This window comes from Telopea speciosissima, chromosome 3, assembly GCF_018873765.1.
Source record: "Telopea speciosissima isolate NSW1024214 ecotype Mountain lineage chromosome 3, Tspe_v1, whole genome shotgun sequence".
Classification (NCBI taxonomy): domain Eukaryota; kingdom Viridiplantae; phylum Streptophyta; class Magnoliopsida; order Proteales; family Proteaceae; genus Telopea; species Telopea speciosissima.
The window spans coordinates 28,005,931-28,033,461 of NC_057918.1; the positions used below are offsets into that span (position 1 = coordinate 28,005,931).

Below are 27,531 nucleotides of genomic sequence, written 5' to 3' on the forward strand. Positions count from 1 at the left end.
ATGGATCATCTTCTTCACGTGGATCGATTGGTAACCCTAGTTTATATCCTAGGATAGGTTACCTACTGATCGTTGATGATTCCATTTACGTGACACTTGTGGATGACTACACTCGTTTCTTCTCCGATTCTATACCGTGGTCCACATATGTCATTCAAACAGAGAGCAATGGACGCCGACTCAATGAGGCATGAGTGGGATTGATCCAGGGAGGCACAAAGAACTACTATTAGCGTTTAGCACTTGTAATTTGTAACTTAAGTTGTGATTTCATTAATCTATGTGTATTTAACTATTTATACATTAAGGTCGGCGACCGTATGTCAATCAAGGTGCAAGCCCAAAACACCAATTTGAATTCACATTTTTACAATTTTATGGTTTAAATGTGTTTATTAAGCTTAAATAAGGCTGTCCATGAAGTTTCAGTGCCTAAATATGGCCAAATACCCCCGAGATGGACCCCCAAATATTGCAGAAAAATGCAATATTTCGAATATTTCGCGATATCTCGGATATTTCGGATATCTCGGTAGGCCCGAGATACCGATATATCGCGAGATATAGTACTATGGTATCAACACAAGCCACCTGATGGACAATGCCATGGTCAGAAAAAAAGGTTTCCAAACCACCATACATATACTTTCCACCTTTATTGGAACGGACAATCTGAATACGAGTTTGAAACTGAGTATACACCAACTCATAAAATTTTTTAAGCGCGGCATAGACATCACTCTTTTGTTTCAAGAGGTAAACCCAAGTAACTCGAGAGAAATCATCAATGAAAGAGACAAAGTAGCGGAAGCCACGTAAAGAAGTAATGGGGGAAGGACCCCAAATATCAGTGTAAACAATGTGAAAAGGTGAAATAGATCTATTACTAGTAGATGGATAAACTGTCTTACACATTTTTGCAAAAAGACAAGGTTCACAATGGAAAACATGATTGACAGGAAAAGAGGTAAATAAATGTGGCAACAGTTTCCTCATAACAGAAACAGAAGGGTGTCCCAAACGACGATGCCAAAGCAAAATATCCTCCTGTGTACGTCCGCCATCTTGCCCATACACATAAGATTGAGCTTTCGCAACAGGGGAAGCACAAGTGTCCAAAACATATAAGCCATCTGCTTCATGTCCACTGCCAATCACCCTCTTTGTCACCAAATCCTGAAAGAGACAATGGGTAAGAAAGAAAGTGACAAAACAGTTCAAAGATTTAGTCAATTGGCTAACTGAAAGAAGAATAGTAGCAAAGTTGGGAATATGAAAGGTAGACTTCAAAGGGATAAGTGGAGTAACTTGGACATCTCCCTTACCCGAAATGGAAGAAAGGGAACCATCAGCAATTTTTACCTTATCTATCCCAGAACAAACAGAGTAGGAATTATAAAGTTGAGACCTACCAGTCATGTGATTTGTGGCTCCGGAGTCAATGACCCAGGGAGTGGTGGTAGAAGAGATTGAGTCCTGTAGAGTAGTGGAAGTAGTGGTAGCAGTAGAGGAGGAACCATCCAAGTGGGCTACAATCCGGTGAAATGCAGCTATATCTTCCTTGGAGAGAGAAGATGGATCAGGCTCATGAACTCCAACGTGGGCCTTAGGCCCATTCTTCTTCTGTCCTTTCTGTCCCCCAAATGAAGCAGAGGATGGTTTCCCATGAAGATCCCAGCAAAACTCTTGCTTATGCCCAGACTTGCCACAATAGTCACAGGAGAATCGACTTTTACCAAATCCCTTAGTGAAGGGAGTACGATCCTGAGGAGTGGAAGAAACAAGAGCAGAGCGCTCAACGGTGGGAGTGGTCTCCATAGCACCCCTAAGGGTCTCCGTACTTTGTAGATAACCACACACCTCCTCCAGGGAGGGAAGACTTGGTCGGCCAAGGATCTGCACCCTTAAAGGTTCAAATTCAGGGTTAAGAACTCCAAGGAGGAACAGAACCCTCTCCTTCTCAAACAACCGATGCACTTTAGGCTCATCGACAGGGCACAGCTGGAGATCCTTGTAGTGATCATACTCCTCCACAGTCTTACGACCAAACTATAGTATTTAGAGATACTCTTGTCACCCTTGCACAAGCTAACAATCTGTTGGAGAAGTTGATAAACCTTGGTAGAGTCTCCCACTCTATAAAAAATACGAGCAACACTATCCCAAATGTCTTTGGCAGTCTCCTTGCTCATAAACCTTCTTCCAATCTCTGGCTTCATCGAAAAAATAAGCCAAGTCATCACAAGGGAGTTCTCTGTTTCCCATTTGGAGTAACTTGGATCAATGGAGAGAGGAGCCTTAAAGCTCCCAGATATGTACCCCAACTTCCCTCTACTCCGAAGAATGAGCTTCATAGACCGTGACCAATCCAAGTAATTATGATTGTCAAGCTTGACAATGGGGAGCTGAACATTGGGATTCTCATACGAAGGTGAAGGGGTTAAAGGCAAGGCTACTGCAACAGTGAGAAACTCAGATGTCTTAGATATTTCAGATGGAGGTATAACTGTGTCCCCATTTTTTTCACCCATTGTGACTTCAAAGCAAACAGTTGGGGGGCCAAACAACAGCACCACAAGTAAACACAGTGGGTTCTCAAGAGACAACACAAAAAAATAGATACAAACTAGGACAGAAAACCTTGAAATAGCCTATAGAACTTTACACAATCATCAAACAGCAGTGGAGCAAAGAAGAAGAACCTTCCTTACCAAGAAACGAAAGTGTATAGCCCAAAAAATCTCCCAAACCAAGCTCTATTGAAGAGCTCTTTCGAATCAATGTCTCTGGCTGGCGGAAAAAATTACAGAAATGGCCTGGCCGAGATGTGGTTCTGATCCTTAGGGGCTTCCAAGATGCTTGAGAGGGTACAAGGGGAAGAAAGAGAACTTCCAAATGAAACTAGAGCACTTGGTTACTCATCATTTGGATTGCAAACAAGAGAGAAACAGATCTGAGAAGGTATGCTAGGTTTTCCTTCAAAGGAACTGTTCTTCACCTTCCAAACAGCCTTCAATCACCTTCAAACTCCAGGAGCAAGATGCTCTGATACCATGTTAGGTTTTAGAATGGAAAAAGAAGAAGAAGAAAAGAGAAGAGGCTCTAGGAGAGCAAACACGATGTTGGGGATTAAGTGTTATTTCTCAAACTAGAGACTAACAGGTTTATATTCAAAAGAATGAATAATTACAGAGAGGTCCATGGCCTTATACAAAAAACATAAAAAACATAAAAACATGGGGATATGTACAAGTATACCCCTGAAACTACTATTCTTAACAAAGAGGTCTACCTCTGGCTATTGTTCATTCCTTGTAGGTAACCTGGTCACATGGCACAGTAAGAAGCAATTTGTTGTATCACAATCCAGTGCAAAGTAGAATATCATGCTATAGCTCAGGGCATTTGCAACCTAATGTGGCTTAAAGGGTTGTTGAGTGATTTCGGGGTTACCTCTGAAGCTCCCATGCATCTCTACTGTGACAACAAAGCCGCTATCAACGTTGCCCATAACCCAGTCCAACATGACAGGACAAAGCACATTGAGATCGATCGGCACTTCATCAAAGAAAAGTTAGAACAAGGCCTTATCTGTATTCCTTTTGTCAGTTCTGTTAATCAGCTGGCTGATGTGTTCACAAAGGGGTTAAATTGTAAAGTGTTTCACCCACTAGTCTCCAAGTTGGGCATGTATGATATATTTGCACCAACTTGAGGGGGGAGTGTTGAGATCTGTGGGATGAGCATCTTATCACTTTACATTAGGGTTTTATATTATTTTCCTTTTCCCGTTTTACCCCTTTCGGTTGTAATCACATTATAAATAAAGAAGACCTTTGTCATAAGTGACAAGTCACATCATTCTCTCAACTCTGATTCCGAACTTTATTCCTTGGATGTGAAAAGGGGTTCTGTCTATTAGTATTTTTCCTTTGGTATTGTTAAATCTTAGCTGTTCATCCCCAAGGGCCATCAAGGTCAAAGTAGCATATTGATGTCAACACTTGAGAAAAGCAACATGTCGGAAAATGAATGAAACAATATAATCCTTACTGAATCTACTCAGATAAAAGATGAAAACCTCCATATGATTCATTTGAGTGAATGATTGTACTTGGGGAGTTGATGTATCTAATTTCTGCATGTTCATAATCATGTCCATGTTTGAGTTTTGAACTACCTGGTTGTGTTTCTCACTTGTATTGCATGCATGGATATTATAATCTTTGTTTTCAGATTTGTCACTGGAATGTCAATTTTTTCCCTGAAGTCATTATCTTCTTGTTGCCATTTTTTACAATATTTCTTTTGCTGATGAAGTGTTTGACCTCATTTCTTCTAGTATGGTGGTCAAAGGAGTTGTTTGTGAAAAAAATGTGGCTCACCGGAAAATGACATCAAAATTTGAAAAACCTCGTTTCCTAATCCTTGGAGGAGCTCTTGAGTATCAGCGGGTCTCGAACCTCTCAAGTTTTGATACTCTTTCAAAGGTTTCAATTATTTGCCTTGCTTTGTATTCTCTCTCTCTCTCTTGGAGTTGTCCCTCTTCTCTTCCCACATTAAGTCATTTATTGGTTGCTACTCAAGCAAACATAATCTTTCCTGGGTTTTGTTTCTCATGGCTTTTACATTCTTAGGAAATGGACCACTTGACGATGGCAGTTGCAAAAGTAGATGCCCACCACCCCAATGTCCTTTTAGTAGAGAAGTCAGTCTCCAGTTTTGCCCAAGAGTACTTCCTTGCTACAGATATATCACTTGTTCTCAATATTAAGAGGCCGCTGTTAGAGTGTATAGCCCGCTGCACAGGTGCACAAATTGTTCGTTCGATTGATCATCTCTCCTCGCAGAAGTTGGGTTATTGTGATGCATTCCACGTGGAGAAGTTTCTTGAAGAGCATGGCAGTGCTGAACAGGGTGGGAAGAAATTGGTGAAGACGCTTATGTTCTTTGAAGGCTGTCCAAAACCATTGGGTTGTACTAAGTCTCTCAGAACTTTTACCCCAATTTATTCTATTTTGTGATGCAAACTTCAAAGTCTAGGTCATACTGACTGCAATATTTCCACAAATGGCATATTATAAGTTCAAAATTTTAATTTGGATGGCATGTCATGCGATACTGTACTGAATACTGATGGCTGCTGGAAGTGGGAACCACCACTGCATGTAGCTCACCGCTCATCTGGGAGATCTTCATTTCAAAAATCTTGTTAACTGTGGAACTTTAGAAAGTTGTGCTGCAAAATTCAGTAGAAACATCTCTGCATAGATCAATAAAATCATTGATTGGGATGGCTGTTGAAGTTGTTCTCATGCGTGTCATGTGGTCAGTCCCAACTGCCTTCATCTATACAATGTGTTTTGTCATGCCATTTGCAGACCTTTCAGTCCACCTGTTGATTACATTATTTAGCACTTCTGTACATGTCTAACGTGTTATTTTGGAAGGTGGGAACTCTAACAAGCTATTTGCTTTTGGGTGTTTCAGATTTTGCTCAAGGGTGCTAATGGGGATGAGCTGAAGAAAGTGAAGCATGTCGTCCAGTATGGTATCTTTGCTGCATATCACTTGGCCTTGGAGACTTCTTTTCTTGTTGATGAAGGTGCTTCTCTGCCAGAACTTCCACTGAAGTCACCTATAACTGTTGCACTTCCTGACAAGCCATCCAGTATAGACGGGTGCATTTCTACCATAGCTAGTTTCACTGTTCCTGCTGCTGGCAACAAATGTCACGCTAGTAGTGAACCACAAAGATCCAACAGCCCCCCGTCATCAGGTCTAACTTCACCAATCTCCAATGCCTCCATTAGAAAGCCTGAAAGGGAAAAGGCTTTATCTCCTTGTTCACCTGAAGGCCCCAACTCCCATTATACGGGACCTGCAAGAGCCATCAACTTTTCTGCTTCTGCTCCTTTTTCGTCTTTAGGACACTGTGAGTCCGATAAGAACCAAACCAAGCTTTCCCTAAATCATGCACTACATATTAAAAAGAAAGTAGGCGTGGAAGAATCTTTTGAAGCCCAAGCTTCAGCAACCAACAGTGGCCAAGATGTTGTGAATGATGAACTTGTTACTAGTGGTTTTGGAGATCCGGAGCCCTCAGAGAAAGGTGGGTTTACTCTTATTAATCATGACACGATGGTTGGGAATCAACCTGGTCTTTCAAGGTTGGCATCACTACATCAAGATGGCAATAACTACCCTGAGGAGCTGGTGTATTCCAAGGAAAAGTTTCCTCCATCCCTGTCTGACGATCAGAGCTTATTGGTCTCTCTATCAACCCGATGTGTGTGGAAGGGAACTGTCTGTGAACGGGCCCATCTCTTCCGTATCAAGTACTATGGTAGCTTTGATAAGCCTTTTGGGCGTTTCTTACAGGACCATTTATTTGATCAGGTCATCATCATCATCATCGTCATCTTTTTCTTCTCTTCTCTTCTCCTCACAACATTCATTTATCACATTTTTTTCCCTCTGAATAGCATCCTCCAAACCCACCCCCCCTCCCAAACAAAAAAGAAGTTAACATAGAGTACTTTCTTCTCAGAGTTACCGTTGCCGGTCATGTGAGACGCCATCAGAAGCACATGTTCATTGTTATACTCATAGACAAAGCAGCCTCACTATTTCTGTTAAGAAGCTTCCAGCTTGTTCCTTGCCGGGGCAACAAGAAGGCAAGATCTGGATGTGGCACAGGTGCCTCCGGTGTCCAAGGACCTCTGGTTTCCCTCCGTCGACTCGGAGAGTGGTGATGTCTGATGCTGCATGGGGTTTCTCTTTTGGAAAATCTTTGGCGCTTAGTTTTTCAAACCATGCTGCTGCAAGCAGGGTGGCTAGCTGTGGTCATTCTCTGTACAGAGATTGTCTCCGATTCTATGGGTATGCTTTATTCTTTGTCAAGTGATGTCTCTCTATGGTAAATAGTTAGTCTGTTATAAAAAGTTGTTGCTACCTATGAATGGAAAATCAGTACATATGGCAATTATACAAAGGTCGACACCTGCTACTTAGTGAATCTTACTTAGGAGATCTCATTGGTTTAAGATCAACAGATTCGTTGATTTCAACTATCCAAGTTTCACATTAGTTTTGATTGGTCAAATGGTTTTTGGTGACAGGTCTTTGTTGTTTACGTAAAACTTGTTTTGGTGTCACACTTTGATAGAACTCTCAAACTCAATAACCCCCAAGTACTGATAACCCTACACTTCTGATTTCTGAACAATTTATGTCCATAGATTATATGATAATTCTTGTAATAACTTATTCCATATAACTATATATATTTTTCCCATAATAATTGCATATAAATATTTGTTACTGAGTTTTAAACTAACAAATACAAAGAGACATCAAGTATGTGATAATAAATAAGATAATAAGATATTTAATGTACAATAGCTAAATTTCCTTCATTACCTGGGATGGAATGTTCCCTTCACGCCACATGGACAGGTGATTTTATCATTCTTTTCACTGGATAGAGAGGGTATCTGGATAGGCCACATGTTGTCAAATTCTGTTTCCCATCTCAAATGTCTACCATGTATTGGACACTTCCCCTTGTATTTTTAGTTGGTCAAATCTGATTGAACCAAAAACTGTCACATGGCAACTTCCATGTATTTTGTTACTTTTTATTTCTTTATTTTAGTTGTTGGAGTGTGGAATGAGTATGATAGGTATTTGACACACAAATTTTCTGGAAGGGGAGTGTCCTTGCCCTTATTATGTAGTTATTGCCATCTCAGTTGGATGGTTAAGTTCATTTTCTAGATTCCCTAGATTCTGGCCTCCTTTGATACTTCTGAGGTGGTAGACACCAAAAGCTAATCAGTCTGATGTGCTCCACAAATGATATTTACTTCTGTCTATGGTCAAGGATTTAGGGTTAATACGACTGATATTTGTTGAGACATGTTTTATTCACTTAGTTTTTGGCGATCACTAACTGTGTTTCAAATAGGAAAAAGCCTATTTAACTTGTACTATCTAACCTCACTTGTTTGTCTTGAACTTGAAAGTGTGTAGAATGGGTTGTAAGCAATGGTTCCTTGAATGGTCAAGCCTCTATCATGAGCTTGGCCTTCCCATGGTTTGCAGCAAGTGGCAACTTCAAAGGTTATCATTTGCCCTTCTGTTAGTTCACTAAGTCTATGTGTGGCATGTGGTGACACTCACATGGCATCATCAAGAGCACCTCATTAAGTCCACCATGTGTGGCATGATAAAAGTGAAGCAAATTGGACTCAATCAAGCTTCCATCAGTAAGACCAATTGGAGATCAAGCAACAATGGGTCAAGAGCTTAAAGTGATCACTCCTCAAACACTTCATCAAATTATGGTGTATCTCTATGTCTTAGGATTCAATTTTTGTATATCTTGTAATCCTAAGCATGCATATGTGGGGTGATTTTCAATACTAAGACATTAGTGACTCACCTAAACCAAAAAGACCTAACTTAAGCATATTGGTATACCTAGACTTAGTTGTTAGGTAATTTGGCTTCAGGCTGTAACATGTTTTAAACTTGGGATTTTGACTTAGAAAATATTTGAAATCATATTTGTCAAAATCCAAGCTTGCACAGTCCAAATTGGGTTGGAGCTACTAGGCCCTGCCAGCCTGTGTACACTGTACCAGTTGACCGGTACATGCTGGCCGATGGGACCCGAGAGTTGCTAGCTCAGCCGGCCCGAGCTAGTGGTTGGTGCTCAGGCACAGTCGATGAACCAGTGACCAACCGATACCAAGCAACAGCTAGATGCTTAATGGTCATATTGAGTACTAGTCGACCAACAGGCATAGTTGTCATGGCGTCGCCATGGCGCCGCCATGGCGTCTGGCGTTGGGAGAGGGGGCATATCGAGCTACGCCATGGTGGATGTCAATATATCATTCGATATGGCTTCGTATGGCGACGCCATGGCGTCGCCATGGACGCCATACCACGATATGTTGGCATATCGGTCGATATTTGTACATATAAAAGTTAGATTAAAATTTTTTTTTAAACCATTTAATAGCTTAGATGCTTTGCTCCAAATCACATACACTAAAGAAAGACTATTGCTATCAAGCTTCAAAATGTAGTTAGCCTATCATTTGATTTTTACTATTGCTTTCAATTATTTGATAGGTTAATCTATATTTTCAATTTTTCATACTTTCATATACACTAATGGATATTAGTTACACTTTCATGAATTAAACCATAGTGGCATAGTATATTAGTAGTAGTGTAGTACACTTTCATGTTGATTTTTGATGTTATAGGACATATATTATAGCATACTAAATGACATTAAAAATACGAGAAAATAAAAAATTAAACATGGTCGACATGCTCGCCATGGTACGCCACGGCGGGCGACATGTCGATATATCGACGTGACACCCTTCCACCGACTTGGATCGCCGTGACGCCGTGACAACTATGCCAACAGGACAAAAATCTGCCTGCTGCACTTGGCTTTTATGTTGATTTTTGAGCTTCTTTTGAGCTATATTTAATGAACAAGTCGGAGCCACTTCAACTAATATCATTTATTGAGTTATTAATCCCAAGTTTGGCTTTTGAGCTTGTTATCGTAATCTCAACTTTGAGAGTTTTGTAAGGTTGTTAGTGGCGAGCCTAGAAAGCCACTAGGTTTGAGTGCGTGCCCAAACACTTGTGTTTATGTTGATCTTGGACAAACATTGTGAAGATTGATCAAGTTGATCACTTTAGAGGAAAATCTAAGAGGGTGTCTCTTGGTAGTCGATGTAGGCAAATCTCCCTTAGAAATCTTATCTCCACAGGTTTCTGCTTTCTCTCTCCCTCCTAAAGTCTTTGGCTGTGTTTGTTATGTGCATGCTAACAGATCCACTCACACTAAACTTGATCCAAAAGCTCTCAAGTGTCTCTTTCTTGGGTACTCTTCTACTACCAAAGGTTACAAGTGCTATCACCCATCTTCTTAGCATCCTCTTTAGGGGGAAAATTGTGGAAGTGAACAGGCTGCTGATTTACTTCGTTCTCCTCTACCTATTTCTCCTTTTATGCTTGACATTGGAAAACACAGGACTGTGGATGTGGTTGATACTGATGATCAATCAGGTGTGAATATTAACAATGAAAAAGAATTGGTTGTTGAAAGTGGTTCTGGTAATGAGAAGGGTAATGAGAAGGATTACCACATTCATTACAAAAAAGGTGAAAGCTTGAAGAGTAAAGGACAGAAGACCAACCAAGAGTCCTCTTTGGATCTACATCCTGAGATTCATTCTCCTCAATCAGGTGACATCCCTTCTCCTCCATCTGATTTAGACCTTCCCATTGCTGTTAGAAAAGGGAAAAGAGCTTGTACTAATCCTATAGCCCAGTTTGTTTCCTATGATGCTCTTTCTCCTACAGGTCTTGCCTTTATTGTTGCTCTCTTCTGCTTCTATTCCTAAGAATGTTACTGATGCTATGTCTGACCTAAACTGGAGACAAGCTATGTTTGAGGAAATGATGGCACTTGAGAAGAATGGTACTTGACAATTGGTGGATCTTCCCAGGAAACGTGTTCCAGTTGGGTGCAGATGGGTCTACACAATCAAGTATAAATATGATGGTACTGTTGAGAGATACAAAGCAAGGTTGGTGGCCAAGGGGTACAATCAAGTGTACGGAATTGACTATTAGGGGACATTTGCTCTTGTGGCTAAGCACAACGCTATAAGAGTTCTTTTATCATTGGCTGTGAATAAAGATTGGCCATTATATCAATTAGATATGAAGAATGCCTTTCTTCATGGCGACTTAGAAGAGGAAATGTACATGCAAACTCCACCAGGCTTCAAAATGCCTTTAGCTGAAGGGAAAGTCTGTCTCCTCAAGAAGGCATTGTATGGCCTCAAACAGTCACCAAAGGCATGGTTTGAGCGCTTCCGACAGGCTATTTTGAAGAATGGATATTCCCAGAGCCAAGCTGACCACACTCTCTTTACCAAGCGAGACAATGGTACCATCACAACCCTCATTGTCTATGTTGATATTGTGGCCACTAGAGATGATACAACTGAGATAGACAAACTGAAATTCTACTTGGCTCAACAGTTTGAAATCAAAGATCTGGGTCCCTTAAAGTATTTCTTAGGAATTGAAGTATCAAGGACCAAGAGAGGGATCAACATATGTCAATGGAAGTTTGTTCTTGATTTGTTGACAGAGATAGGGATATTAGGCTACAAACCAGCAAATTCTCCTATTGAGCAGAATAACAAACTAGGAGAAGATTGTGGTCCTTCTCTTGTTGATGCAGGAAAGTACCAAAGGCTAGTGGGGAAGCTTATCTATCTCTCTCTGACACGCCCAGATATCTCTTATGTAGTGGGAGTGGTGAGCCAATTCATGTAGAGTGGCCACTTGGATGTTGTGTATCGTATTCTCAGATATTTGAAGTCTTCTCCAGGGAAAAGTCTGTTGTATGCAAGGCACAATCACTTGAGAGTGGAAGGTTTCACTGATGCCGATTGGGATGGATCCATTACAGACAGGAGATATACCTCCGGCTATTGTACCTTTGTGGGAGGTAATTTGGTTACATGGAGAAACAAAAAACAACATGTGGTAGCCAGATCCAGTGCAGAGGCAGAATTTAGAGTTATGGCTCATGGAGTGTGTGAACTCATATGGTTCAAAAGACTTGTTCAGGAACTGGGATTTGACACTGAAGGCCCTATGAGACTCTATTGTGATAACGAAGCAGCCATCAGTATTGTTTACAATCCAGTGCAACATGACAGGACCAAGCACATTGAAGTGGATCGACACTTTATCAAGGAAAAGATCGACTCTGGCTGTATTTGTACTCCTCTTGTGACGACTGGTGATCAATTGGCGGATATTTTCACCAAGGCTCTTACCTCTATTGAGTTTGGTACTCTTCTATGCAAGCTGGGAATGCATGACATTTATTCTCTAGCTTGAGGGGGAGTGTTAGAGTTGTTAGAAGTGATGTGATAAGGGTAGTTTAAGAACTAGCCTTTTGTCTAGTTGCTCCATTGTGTATTTTCTATTTTTTACCTTTCTTATCTTTTACCTCCCTAGGGAGGTGTATTTAATATTCTCTTTTTCTATTAATGAAGTAATATAGGTGTGGAGAGATCTCTCTCACACACAAGAGATTCACAATCGAAATCTCTCTCTCTCTCTCTTCATTCTCTCTTGCTCTCTTCGTCATTTCTTTCTTCTTCGACTTCTCCTCTTTCTCTTACTTACATCTCTAACCTAAAACCCAACTGCATCTACTCATCATAGGCTGTGATCATGGAAGAATCCTTTGGATCTGTAGTAGGAGGATCATCAGTTATGTACTTTAGTTTTCCTTTGGCATGAATGTATGCATGTACTGCCTGGGCCCATAAAAGGTATTTCGAAACTCTGGAGAGTTTAATGGTAGTAATCTAGACTTGAACATTGTCTGTTGGTGGTTTAGGATCAGCCATAATATCAACTAATCACCAACAAAGTAGTAGCAGTAGTAGAGATACAATAGGCACTTGAGAGAACCAGAATTAGGGTTTCAAAACCCAGTAGCAAAGGCCATATTTATCCTCTGCTGTCCGCTGCCCGAACAGCACCTGCTGTCCCCTCACATGGGGGCAAAATGACGACTTAACCTCCATGCCCGAACACACTGCCCAAGGGGAGGTTAAGGCGTCATTTCGCGCCCCATGTGAGGGGACAGCACTGTGCTGTTCGGGCAGCGGACAGCAGAGGATAACGATCCGTAGCAAAGGTACAGCCGGCTTTTTAAGAGACTCCAAAAAATTAGGGTTTAACAACCCAAATCAAAATAGATATCAGAATTAGGGTTTTAAACCCAAATTTCAGCAAACCAGAGAGATCGAACTGATTATTTAAATGAGGAAATAAATTTCCAGAAACCCACAGTAGTGTTACCCTAAAACCAGGGTGCATTGCATGGAGAGATGAAGACCTTCACTTGAATAAGATTGAAGAAGAAGAACAGATCAGACAGATTCTCCATTCAATCGAACAATCCTTCAAGAATAAATAAGAAGAGCTTGGATGGAACCAAAAATAGTAGTAACTTGATCTTTGAATGTAATAGTAGAACCCTAGTTTATTTATTTAATTTTTTTTTGTGAATAAATAGTTCGTTTCCAAAAGGAAGAATAGGGAAAAGGGGGGGGGGGGATACACAGGGGGAAAGAGAGGGGACTTGACAAAAGCGAACCCTAGGAAGGGCTAGGAGTAGGGGTGTAAATGAATAGCCGAAATCCGTTTCCGTATCCGTGTCCATATCCATTTAATACTATCCGAATCCATCCGAAAGCTAAACGGATGCGGATACGGATAGGCTATAGCCATCCGAAAAGCTATATTTACATGTAAACGGATAAAAATATCCGATTTGTATCCATGTCCGTATCCGTTTAGCACTATCCGAATCCGTCCGATAGCTAATTGGATGTGGGTGCGAATATAGCACTATCTGAGCCGAATCCGATCCGTTTACAACCCTAGCTAGGAGGAAGAAGAAGAGAAATAGGTAATCCCCAGGTAACAACAATATGCCTGTTTCTTGGGGAGTCCTTGGGAAGTCTGCAATAGATTTATGAGTTAACAACAAAATCTTACAGCTAACATAAAAAAGATGGCTTCCAAATCATGTCAAGGGAACGGGAGTTGGAAGTACATCTTCAAAGATTCTGTTCGGCTGCTCCATCCAAATACAAGATAGAGCAGCACCGAACACTAGCTTGCCAACCACATCACAGATAGTACTACCGGAGAACGTCATATCCATCCAAAGCCACTCCCTAGAAAAGGGGCAAGGTCTCCTATTGTGGGGCTGAAAGGAGTCTAAGGCTTTTTTCCAAACTGAGCAGGCAAAAGGGCAAGAGAAGAAAAGGTGGTCGATGTCCTCACTCCTCAATACCATTCCAACAAAGGACACAGGGGGGGGTGGGGGACAGAAAAGTGACGGTGGATGAGGAAAGCTTGGGTGGGAACGGATTGGTTAAATATCTCCAGACAGTAAAATTGTGGCGTGGGATATGGCCTTTGAACCACACCAGGTTGTGCCAAGGGACAGGGGGACCACTATGCCTAGCAAAATTCCAAGCAGATCTAGAACTGAACCAGCCATTGGGGAGGGGAGCCAAAGGGTTAAGTCAGTGGTGGAGGGTTGAGGGGGAACAATGGGGGAGGGAGGCCCAGGCCGGGGAGAGACTCGGGAGAGGGGGAAGAGAGGAGGACCAAGAGCCATGGGAAATAATGGAGGAAACTTTAGCATGTTTTGGATTACCTGAGGAGTTGACCGAAAAGGCTCCAACAACAAACAGTAGAACTCCCAAGGGATGCCAGTTTTCAATCCAGAGGGAGGTTAAATTCCCATCGGCAATCTTGGAGATGGTACCTCTAAGGCAAGGGGACAAAGGAGGAGGATTTTGCACCAGACCCAAGAAGAGTCGGCAAGAATGGGAGCAGTCCAAATTGACTCAGATTAGAGAAGATAGGAGTAAACCCAATGGACCCAGATGTAGTCATGCTTAGTGGAAATTTTCCAGAGCAACTAGCAGTCCCCCCACAGTGCCTTTATTTATATAGAATCAGAATACAAAGAAAGGATTCCTAACCGTACTAGAAATCACAAATTAGAAACATAGTTACAGTAGGAAACCAATATAGGATTAGGATTAGACTAACCATAGACTAACTAGGACTGACTTTAACTACAAATAGAATAGGAGACACATAGGAGGGAATCTCGATTAGAATATTCCTTACTCTAATTGAGATAGCCTACTAACCCTATATGCTCGATATACACTTTAATAGGGGAGATCAGTAGTATCATGCAGTATTGGCGGGGGCTGATCCGGCCAATGTTATTTAATCTGGCTGTTATGGCCATTATGATCTGATACCTAAGTCCATGTGTATAGCTATATGTTCTCTCTCTCTCTCAACTGTTCTTATATTTGCAGGTTTGGGAGCATGGTTGCTTGCTTCCGCTATGCTTCAATTGATGTTCATTCTGTCTACCTTCCACCCCCAAAACTTGATTTTAACTATGAAAATCAGGAGTGGATACAAAAAGAAGCAAATGAGGTTGAAAAATTAAACAAAGGTGAAAGATCTTTTTGACTGAAATTTGCGTGACTCATGGTAATTGATTTCATTGATTTTGTATGTAACAGGTGGTTGACAGAGGAGAACTTCTATTTACTGAAGTACTCAATGCTCTCAATCAAATTGCAGAGAAAATATCAGATACTGGGTCAGTTAGCAACAACCTGAAAGCACCTGAATCAAGACGCCACATTTCAGAACTAGAAGGGATGTTACTAAAGGAGAAGGCTGAATTTGAGGTTGTGCCCTGTGATTTCTATTTGTTTTCCTACTGAAATGGACTTCCTTGTGATAGGACATAAATTTGCACATATGCATGTCAGTTTATCAGTAGGCAAGCTCTTGGATGCACTGCAATGCCCCATAGCGTGTATTGGTTGACTCCAGCCTTTCATATGAGTAAGAAGAAAAAGCTTTGTGAGCCATCTTCTACTCAGGAGTTGGCTGACAATATGCATTCCTCTGGTTGATGCACTTGTGGGATCCTGTTTACCTTAAGGGGAAAGTCACCAAAGTTAAGTCCTTTGCTACCCCTTGACTGATGTGCATGCAAGCACATAAATACACTCCCCAAGAAGAAAAAAGGGAAAATAAACCCTGACTTGCTTTTGTTTGTTGGTTCCCTTCCTCTTTCTTCTCTCTGAAAAGGCAAGGCCTAACCTGTAATTGCTTTAGTTTTTTACATCCCCTACCCCTTTTTCCTCTCTGTTTCTTCCCCCTTTTTCTTTTGGTTGGCATTCTTTTTAATGGAGCATCGCCTTTTCTTTTTAAATATGTTCCTTTCAAGCATGCAGTTTCTGAATAGTTTGTGTAACATTATTTCAGGTATCTCTCCAGAAAACACTTAACAGGGGGCCCAAGAAATGTCAACCTGTAATTGATATTCTTGAGATCAATCGGTTGCAGAGGCAGATACTCTTTCATTCTTATGTCTGGGACCACCGCTTTGTTTATGTGTCCAGTTTAGACAACAGCAGCCATCAGGAAGGGCTGAACAGCTCTGCACAGAAACATAAGGAGAAACATTCAAGTAATATTGAGAAGCTTGTCGAAATAGATTCGTCTCCTAGGCCAGATGGTGGTTTTACCAGTACTGTCTCATTTGAGAATACGAGGCCTGATGAAAGCCTTAATCAAGTAGGAGAAATTGGTGAGGTCCCTAACCAGCCTAGCATAGTTTCTGCTAGCAGTAGCCTCGCTAATCAATTTGATCTTTTGGAATCTGGGGTAGTTGTTCAAAGGGCCCTCTCAGGACATTTCCCCCATATGGAAAATTTGGCAGACATCCTTGACGCAGCATGGACAGGTGAAAATCACCCTGGAAGTGTAACTAAACCTCTTGGACATGCATTACCCACCAAGCAGGCTGACACTGTGGAAGACTGTACAAGCTGGATAGGGATGTCTTTTTCGAACTACCGTTCTTTCAAAAAGAATTCTTCTGGGAGTGCTCCAAAGTTTGATACACTAAGTGAGTACATTCCCATCTACGTCTCATCTTTTCTGGAGTTGGAATGTCAAGGTGGGGCCAGGATGTTTTTGCCTGTGGGTGTTAACGACACTGTTGTTCCAGTTTATGATGATGAACCCACAAGTATTATAGCATATGCTCTGGTCTCCCAAGATTACCATCTGCAGAAATCCGATGATCGGGAAAGACCAAAAGATGGTGGGGAGTCTTCAGTTTCACTATCACTTTTTGATTCGGTAAATCTTCACTCACTCCATTCCTTCGATGATGGTCCACTTGGACAGGTGAAGTATAACGTGACTTGTTACTATGCAAAGAGGTTTGAGGCCTTGAGGAGGACATGTTGCCCATCTGAGTTGGACTTCATAAGGTCTCTTAGTCGTTGTAAGAAATGGGGGGCTCCAGGTGGAACGAGCAATGCATTCTTTGCAAAAACCTTGGATGATAGATTTATCATCAAACAACTTACAAAGACGGAGCTGGAGTCTTTCATCAAGTTTGCTCCAGAGTATTTTAAGTACCTGTCTGAATCGATCAGTTCAGGAAGCAAAACATGTCTGGCAAAGATTCTTGGGATTTATCAGGTACAAACTTTTCATTTAAGCTAATCCTGTTCAACATACCATTTAGATTCAGCTCATCAAAGTTTCCAAAGTTTACCACTCTTCATTCCCTTGAGATTTGTTTCCCACCTTTAGTAAGTCTTCTATTATACATGATTCACCTTTCTTGGTTTGGCAACTTCGTTGTTGGGTTCTAGGAGAAACCTATCCTCTTTGCTCCATGAATACCGGCATTCCTAGGATTGCTTGTTTCATCTACTAAATTTTTTTGTGTCCTATTTCTGCTGAATTGAGTATTAAATGCTGTCGGGAATAAGAAATTGTATCTCTTTGAAAAGGTTGAAGATTTCAACCAACTACAGCGCTCACTCTCTAAGATAATCAAATAGGCCTCAGATCTAGTCTGGATTATGTATATGGGCTGGCATGGTTGGAGAAGTCACACGTTTCAGTCGAAACCGACGGAAACATTTCGGTTTCAACCTGTACCAGCACAAAATGTAGTGCAAACCTACAGCTATACAAAAAATGACCAAAACATTCAAGTTTTCGGTCAAAATTTTGGGTCATCTCGGTTGTGCCGTTTCGTATCGCTGGAACGGTATAACCATGTGTTTAACCTAAAGTCGATTGAAACCAACATTGTTTCGATCGTCCTTAGACCCCACAAAACCTACTGTGAACAAGGTTTTAAGTATCCTTTCATATCCGCCAATACTAACTGATACGTATTATATCTTTAAGGTACTGATACAATACCTTAACAAATTGGTATTAGTACATGTAAGAAACCTCATCCTTTATATATAATCAATTGAATGCACTTGTCTTGCCATACTTTGTTCTCTTTCTGTATATATATATATAGGCTGTAGCTTGTTGTCGCCAAGTAGGTGAAATAAGTAGTTGTAACCTCACTTTTTTGCTCCTTGTCTTATTCTCAAAAATTATTTAATGTAGGGGCAATCTTGTCATTTCACATGGACAATGACAGCTTTTGAAAATCACAAGTTACTTTCAACTTATTTTGAAAACCCTTTTTTATCCATGGCTAGAATAACTTTTAGGGATGAGCAAAAGAGTAAGGTTACAATCCTGTTGTAGTCAACTTTGGTTACAACAAGATTTTCCCACATATATATGTGCGCACGTGCAGGGGCCAATGAGAGCATGCTCATTAGCATCATGGGGGGCGGGGTGGTCATTTGTCCCCCCTTTGTGTCTGGACTGGGCTTGTTGGATGAGAGGTCTGGTAAGCGTTGGATGTAGGGCATGCCCAACGCATTCAAGCAAGCTCTTATGCGCCGGACCCATGATTGGTGTATGGACGTTTTAAGGCGTATACCCATGGACGGAACTTTTAACCAAACTCGGCCTCTTCGCCAATTGATAGGTCTTAAAGATTTGTTTTCCTACGATTTGTGTCTACTACTTATATATATATATTACATATTACTTATTGTGTCAGTCTGTAACTAAACAGGTTACAAACAGAATTTGTAACCGTATTTCTTTGCCCTCAATGCAACTGAGTTTTACTTTTAGGGCAAATGAATTAATTTCATATAAAGTGGCTGGAAATCCAAACAACTTGGTGCTTCATTTCATTGATTGGTGCTGATACTGCTAGTAGAGGAGACGAGGACGAGTCGGTGGCACCAACACCGGAGGATGCAATGTAGGCCGAGGAGATAGTAGAGAGCTCACTCGAACTGGAGCTGGTGGAGCGGTCATTGCCATGGATCATTCTTGGTTTCGGTTGGTTCTTCCTTTGCTCCTTCTCTCTCCTCAGCCAGTTTCTTTTTTCTGCAACTCCTCTCCTTGCATTTCTTTTCGGTTCTCCGCTTACAAACACTGCATTTCCTCTTCTTGTTGTGGATTTTCGAACCATGCATCAGCATCCACCCAAATGGGCTGAACAGCCTGACCTTATTCACCACCCTTCATCTTCTCGGGCAAGTCGTAATTGAAAGTGAGTACTCTTCCGTAGATCTCAGCGTTGTCCATGGATGCTGTTGCATTCTCCTTCTTCAGGAATTTCACGAACCAAACCATCGATGCTTCTGCATTATAATTTTGATTTCTGGGCAGCCAACATGATTGATTTCAATTTTTCCTTCACCTGTATACCAAGCATCGATTACTATTAGCATTCCTCTAGGTTCTCTTAAATTCTACTAGTTTTACTTACTCTTCATTGATTGTAGGATATGTAAACGATGCAAGAAAAATTGGCAATGCAGTGGAAGAAGAAGAAGAGGGACAAAGTACCAATTACAGCAGGGCAAAGCCTGAAAAAATGAATCAACTTTAATCACAATTCTCAAAAAGAAACAGAAGAAACCTCAAAACCTACAAGAGCAACCTTGGGACTCCTTTGGGCTTCCGTGGCCAAACTTTCTTGAATTGAAATCTTTGGTGAATTGAGAATAATGGCTTGTGACTAATTCATCACAGCCCCTCTTTATTTATAATAGACGAGAGAACATTCTAGAATAGGTATAAGGACAACAATACCCCTAGAACAGAAATACTCTTGAACCCATTTTACAACACTCCCCCTCAAGTTGGTGCATATATGTCAAATATGCCCAACTTGATAAATGATAACAATGGATACAAAATTTTTACTATTGATACTCTTAGTAAGAATATCTGCTAACTGATCTCCAGACTGAACAAATGGAATGCATATTACTCCTTACTCCAGCTTCTCTTTGATGAAATGACAATCGATTTCAATATGCTTGGTACGATCGTGTTGCACTGGGTTGTGAGCAATACTTATTGCAGATTTGCTATCATAGTATAGGCGCATGGGAAGCTCAACAGGACCACATAAATCACGAAGAAGTCCTTGCAGCTACACGAGCTCACAAATACCATGGGCCATAGCCTGAAATTCTGCCTTTGCACTGGATCGAGCAACTATAGATTGCTTCTTGCTCCGCCAAGTCACTAAATTCCCACCAACAAAAGTGCAGTATCCCGAGGTGGACCTCTTGTCATCCAGACATCCTGCCCAATCTGCATTAGTGTAGGCCTCAACTCGTAAGTGATCATGTGAAGAAAAGAGAACACCTTTCCCGGGAGTAAACTTCAAATATCTTAAGATCCTGTATGTTGCATCTAGGTGAGTGGAGTGAGGATCATGCATATACTGGCTCATAGCAGTAACAACAAATGCTATATTAGGCCATGTGTGTGACAAGTATATCAAACGACTAACCAGTCTCTGATAGCTGCCCTTATCCACAGGATCTGCATCTTTACCCTTTAGATGGGTTTTTGGTTCCAAGGAGGTATCTGAAGGCTTACACCCCAACATTCCTGTTTCAGACAACAGGTCAAGAGTATACTTCCGTAGTGAAAACTTAGGAACATGTAAAATAAAAGATAGGGATAGTGATGGGGTGCATTTAATGGTACCCTTCCCAGAAACAGAAGAAAGAGAACCACCAACCATATAAACTTTGGTGTTACCTGACAAGGGAGTGTATTGGGAAAATTGAAGGGGAGAACCAATCATGTGATCAGTAGCTCCTGAGTCAATTATCTAAGAATCGAATGTGACAGAGGAGCTGTGGCCACACAAAAATACATGAAGGGGCAGAAGAGGAAGACGGTTCAGAATTCCTTGGCAGGGAGGTGGCCGAAGCTACAGATGGAGCCGGTGAAGAAGATGAGTCCAATTGAGTTACCAAGTTACATGAGGTATGGAGAACTTCCAGAGAAATAGATCGGTTAGTAGCAGCAATGTCTTCGGATGAAGTATAATGAGCTCTGGCTGAAGGACGACTCTGTACGTGACCTTGAGTATCTGCAGGTCGCAATGCAATTTCCAACACTTCTCATGGGTATGTCGTTCCTTGCCACAATAGTCACACTTCACAGGAGCACCATCAAAAGTAGGACGATCACCAGTACCACGAGAGAGTCCAGTCCACCACGGGATGAATTTTGAGAACTGGTGGAAAGGGTTTATCGTTCCTGACAAACTGGTAAACCATGGCATTATGTCGATTATCCTTTAATTGCACCATGGCATAAGCCTGCTCAAGTATTGGGTATGGTTCCCGATTTAGGATATGAACCCAAATCTGATCAAACTCAATATCAAGGCTTATGAGAAAATCGAAGACCCGAAGCCCATTTTCCTATTTCTTAAAAGCAGTAGCAAGCGGAGAAACACCCATAAAAATCTAACTGCTACCACATGCTATGCAAAGTGGAATAATACTGAGAAAGAGATAACTCCCCTTGTTTTGTAGCATTGATCTTCTAGTGAAGTTCATAACACTAGGCAGCATTACTGACCTGAGAATATATATCTTTTGCTGTCTTACAAATTTTGGCAGCGGTATCAAGAAGTAGATAGCCCCCGGCTATAGTAGGATCCATGGAGTTGATGAAGTAGGACATCACCAGGAAATTTGAAGTCATCCATTTGTCTTGAGCAGGACCAGTAGCAGTAGGCATAACAGCTACTCCAGTAAGAAATCTGGATAGCCCAAGAGCACCAACGGCAAGGTAGCAAGATCGCACCCACATCAAATAATTGCTCGCATTTAATTTAATGGAGCTAGCAGAGAATGGAAGATCTCTTTGATTGACACCTTCCTGTCTAGTAGCTGCAGAGGAGATCTCGGAATCACCCATGGTTGTTGGTCAGAGACAAATCATGAATACATCATCACTTTGTGGATCCGAAGGAGAACATCATCTTCTAAAATCGAAGGAGAATCAGACCATGGAATAGGGTGAAGGATGTAGGTGGCGGAGGCGGTGGTTAGAACCAAGAGAGAGGTGAGGGTGGTAGAGCCGCTAGAAGGTGGAGGGGATGAAAAGCAAGGTATTAAAACTCGGGTCTTGGTACCAACTCGGCTCTTGGAAAAACCGAGACGAGTCGTCACCGAGTTGGTGCATTTTTTTTTCCAACTTGAAGCCTCTACTTTGGGTCAACCCGAGATCCGAGATCTCGCTGAGATATGTTGAGTTTTGGCAAGTTAGGTAAGGTATTTAAGTGGTAGGTGGGTTAAAACAAGGGTCGAAACCGAGATCCGAGATCTCGCCGAGATATTGCACTTTTGAGACTCGCAGGCAATCTCGTCTCGGCTTTTCCAAAAATCGAGAAACTAGGCGAGATCTCGGCGAGATCTTGCGAGTTCTCGATCTATGATGAAAAGTGGAGTGGAGGTGGTGGTTAGAACCGATAAGGGAAGAGAGAGATGGCGGTAGCGGTGATTGGTGCTTGCGGCACAAAAACCGAGAAGGAGAAAGAGAAGGGAGACGATGGAGGGAGAGAGAGCCTAGGATTTCGTAATGAGAACCATTAGGGTTCGGATCCCGAAGTATATTTCCGCTCTGATACCACGTGCAGAACTGAGAATAATGATTTGTCTTTATTTATAATAGATGAGAGAACATTCTAGAATAGGTACAAGGACAATAATACCCCTAGGACAGAAATACCCATGAACTTATTTTACAACAAAATCAAATAACTCTTTATAATGAACTGGAAATTGTAAACCGATCCTTTGTAACAAACTAATTTAACAATAAAGGCTGAGGTCATAAAGCGAAACAGAGTTTAAGGAACCAAATTCCACACCTTTACGCCATTATCGCTTCAATCCCTTCACAGTGCGATTCCGGATTGGGTTTACGGAGTTACTGAACTGTTATTAAATGATATTGATGAATAAGCAAAGTGGTTGAGTGTGTGTGTGAGAGAGAGAGAGAGAGAGAGAGAGAGAGAAGAAAGAGAGAGCGAAAGGGATGAGGAGAGAGACACATATAAAGGAGAGAGTGAACGGGAGGGAAGTGAGAAAGAGAGATAGAGGGATGGGGGACGGAAGAGATAAATGAGTGAGGAGAGAAGGGGAATTAAGTGTCTTTCTGCAGAGTCACACCAAGGAATCTTCCCTTTCCCTTATGTTGAGGTATTAGCGTTAGGGGCAGTTTGGTCTTTCTCTTTCTTTTCTATCGATTCTTGAGTTCTTTGAAATATCGGCTGGTTGTAGGGGCATTATTGTCCTGTTTTTACTATGTTTTAATCATAAATATAAGAGGGACAGACCTACGGTAGAATATTCAGTTCTAGCCGCAGGTTCTCTGCCACCTTTGGAACTTGCTTACTCCTTCTCCTCTCTTCTTCTCTTCTTTCCCTTCTTCCTCCCGCTTTTGGTTTTTGGATGTGTTTGTTTTGTTCTTAATCTCCATCAACCATGTGATAAGTTAGACCCTAGGTCAACTAAATGTGTTTTTCTGGGTTACTCTCGTACTCAAAAGGGGTACGGGTGTTATGATCCCATTACTCCGAGGCAATTTGTTAGTGCTGATGTCACATTCTTTGAAGGTACCTCCTACTTCTCTGATCAGCCCACCTTGTCGGGCGATCCTTTAGTTGTCTTTGACCCTCCTCCCATCCCTGTGGTTGTTCCTTTGTCTACCTCTCCACTGCAGGTGTATCGGCGCAAGAGGCATATTGGGCAGCTCAGTACAGATATTACTGGCCCATCTCCATCTCTTCTTGTACCATCCTCAACCTCTGGTGCGGATCCTAACTTACCTGCTTTTCCTGACTTACTAGCTGAACCAGTTGACTTACCAATTGCATTTCATAAAGGTAAACGCTCATGCACCCAAAAGTCTTTAGTTGCATATCCCATTAATAAGTTTGTGTCACTCTCCCATATTCCTTCTTGTTACCAGTCTTTTTCTTCTTTTTATTTTGGGTGAATAAAAAATTATATTACCAAAGCCCGAGAGGGGCGAGAAGGAGAAAACGGGAGGGGGAATATACAAAGGGGCAAAGGAAGGGGGGGATACCCCGATCCCCTCTAAAGGGGGGGAGAGGGTGTAACAGAGTACTATCTAAACCCCAGGAAACAACAATATGCCTGTTTCTTGGGGAATCCAAAAAGGCCTTGTGGGGCAGAAGACTGAGCTTAGAGGAGACATCCCAAAAGATGGCTTTCCAAATCAAGTCAAACGAACGAGAGTTGTTACCATAGTCTTGCTCACTCACTGTCTACTTATACCATTCCTCGCACCCACACTGAGGTCCTTGCTATTCTTGCTTGGAAGAAAGCCATGGATGTGGAAATGGATGCCTTATTGACTCAACAAACATGGGAGTTGGTAAACTAACCTCCTGGCAAAGGCTTGGTGAAGTGTAGGTGGGTGTATACTATTAAGTATCACTCTGATGGTTTTGTTGAGCGGCTTAAAGCTCACTTGGTAGCTAAGGGCTACACCCAGACTTATGGTGTTGACTACTTTGAGACTTTCTCTCTTGTGGCACATTTGAATTCAGTTCGTCTTCTTATTTCTATGACTGTAAATTTTGATTGGCCTTTATTCCAGCTAGACATTAAAAATTCCTTCCTTGATGGTGACTTGAAGAGGTCTATATGGAGCAACCTCCAGGGTATGTTGCTCAGGGGGAGAATGGTGGACGTGTGTGTAGGTTGCACAAGGCTATTTATGGGCTGAAACAGTCCCCTCGGACGTGGTTCGAGAAGTTTAGTGCTATTGTGACTGGTTATGGTTTCTCTCAATGTTTTTCAGAAGTGTTTGTTCGTCGCTAAGGAGAGAAAGTGGTTGTTTTTGTTGTCTATGTAGATGACATCATGTGGCAGTAAGAAGGTAAAGGATTATTTACAACAGCATTTTCAGACCAAAGACTTGGGCCAGCTTCATTACTTTCTTGGGATTGAGGTTGTTAGAAGCAAAAACGGGGTCAGCCTATCTCAAAGAAAGTACGTTTTAGACCTCTTGATTGATATTAGTATGCTTACTGCAAAACCAGTGGATATTCCTATGGATCCTAATAAAAAATTTGGGATTGATGATGGTGAACCTCTTAAAGATGTGCACTCCTACAGAAGCTTGATTGGGAAGTTTATATACTTGATTGTTACTAGGCCAGACATATCATTTGTTGTTAGGGTTCTCAGTCAATTCATGCAATCCCCTTGTAAATCTCATTGGGATGCAGCTGTTCAGATTCTTCGATATTAAAGGGTGCTCCTGGAAAGGGGCTTATTTATCGTCCCAATAGACATATGGAGTTAGTTGCGTACTCTGATGCAGATTGGGTAGGTTCAACTAGTGATCGTGGGTCTACCACAGGATATTGTACCTTTGTTGGTGGGAACCTGGTTATATGGCGAAGCAAGAAACAGACCACGGTTGCCAGGTCTAGTGCTGAAGCAGAGTATAGAGCTATGGCGCATACTACTACTGAGTTAATGTGGATTTGGTCGTTACTTCTTGAGACGGGTTTTCCGGTCCTGACTCTTATGAAGATGTATTGTGACAATTAGGCAGCCATCTCTATTGCTAGTAATCTGGTCTTTCATGAGAGGACCAAACATATTGAAGTGGACTGTCACTTCGTTCACAGTGCAGTGTTGAAGAAGTTGATCGAGACACCGTTTGTTTCTTCGTTGATCAGCTAGCTGATGTGTTTACCAAGTCTCTATTTGCTCTTAGCTTTCGTTCTTGTTGTAAGTTGTAACAAGCTGTGCATGGATGATATATATGCTCCAGCTTGAGGGGGAGTGTCGAAGTATTAGCGTAAGGGGCAGTTTGGTCTTTCTCTTTCTTTTCTATCGGTTCTTGAGTTCTTTGTAATATCGCTTGGTTGTAGGGGAACTATTGTCCTGTTTTTATTATGTTTTAATTATAAATATAAGAGGGACAGACCTGCGGTAGAACATTCAGTTCTAGCAGTAGGTTCTCTCCCACCTTTGGAACTTACGTGCTCCTTCTCCTCTCTTCTTCTCTTCTTTCCCTTCTTCCTTTTCTGATTATTCTAGTCTGGTTATTAGATTCTGATGTTCTAACACCTTGCTTTTCATTCAAATCAGCAATGACATTTTATGAGAAACCCATGAACAACGGTATGGATGATCGCTGACTGGTCCCGAGTTCAGTGGTGGGGGAGTGGGTGCTGCAGGGAGTGGGGAGGGGAGAGGGAAAGAGTCGGAGATGGAGAAGGGTGAAATTATAAAATAAAAAAACCCCTCATCTTAAGTAGTTGCTAAGTAATGGGGGGGTAAATAAGTCCGGTTACAATGCATTGTTCTAACTGGGTTGGTTACAAACAGATTTACCCTTATTTATAGTGATTTATGGTTCAAAACTATATTTTTCATATATCCTATGCATTTCCATTCGTTTCTTGACTATTTCCATACATATCTTTAGCGTATCTTGCGTCTCTCCGATACTATACGATATTTCCATACGTTTCTTGACTATTTCCTATATCCCCCCTGCTATTGAAAATGGACTCCCTGTTACTCACTGGCCTGCTGCTCTTCTCTCTATTGAGACTGATAAATGGAACTCCTGCCTGATTGGCCACTTCCTTGGACCGAGGCCATCTTTCAACCTCGTTAAAGCCTCCCTATCGAAGCAATGGAGACCCCTTGGTTCCTTTGAGCTCTTCCTCCTCGACACTGGAGTGTTCGTCTTTCGCTTCTTCTCCGATGAGGTTAAAGCTCGTGTTCTGGAGGGTGCTCCTTGGATGGTGGGCTCTCAGCCCATTTTCCTCCGGCAATGGTCCCCCCATCTTCTGCTCCACAAGGTTTACTTCAGCTCTGTTCCCTTGTGGATCACTCTCCCTGGACTCCCCCTCTACTACTGGTCTCGTGATTGTCTCAGTCGCCTTGGCTCTGTGGTTGGTTTCCCTCTGCACACCGACGCTCGCACCCTCAAGATGGATTGTCTCTCCTTTGCTCGCATTTGCGTTGACGTCTCGGTCGAGACTGCCCCTCCCTCGATCATAACGGTTGTCAAAGATGATGGCTTCAGCTTTGCTCAGCCTATCAAGTTTGATTGGTTACCCCCTCGTTGTGACCACTGCAAGATCTTCGGGCACACTACGGCAAACTGTGCCGCTGCTTTGCCGCTATCCCTTGCGGCTTCAGCGGCTGTTCACCCGTCGTCTTCTTCGATGCTCTCTCCCCCGGCTATGGTTCCATCTCTTCCTATGCAAGCCCCTGCTTCTGAATCTCTTCGAGAAGACTCGTCTGCCCCGCCACGCCGTGGGAGATCGATTCGCCGCCGGAAGAATCGCCTGCACCGCCTTCAACCTTCTGCCACTACATCCTCTGATGGCCTTCTCCCTGACGGTCTGCTCGTCTCTGCTGGCCAGTCCTCTGAACCTGTCAATCCTCTTGGAAGCAGCTCTATTTCCACTGATTTGTCGCCTGTTACCGCTGAGCAGTCGCTTCAAGGGCCGCCCTCCGATGATACGCCTGTGCTGGATACCCTCATCGAGGTTCCCTCCTTTCCAGATTTGGGTGTCTGCGCTCCTGCTTTAGTCGCTGCGAGTTCCCTGCAAGA

The 27,531-nt window shown here is 42.1% G+C and overlaps 1 pseudogene; it reads left to right on the top strand.

The window, feature by feature from the left end:
• Positions 1–27,531, top strand: part of LOC122655040 — a 66,268-nt pseudogene that overhangs the window by 29,095 nt on the left and 9,642 nt on the right.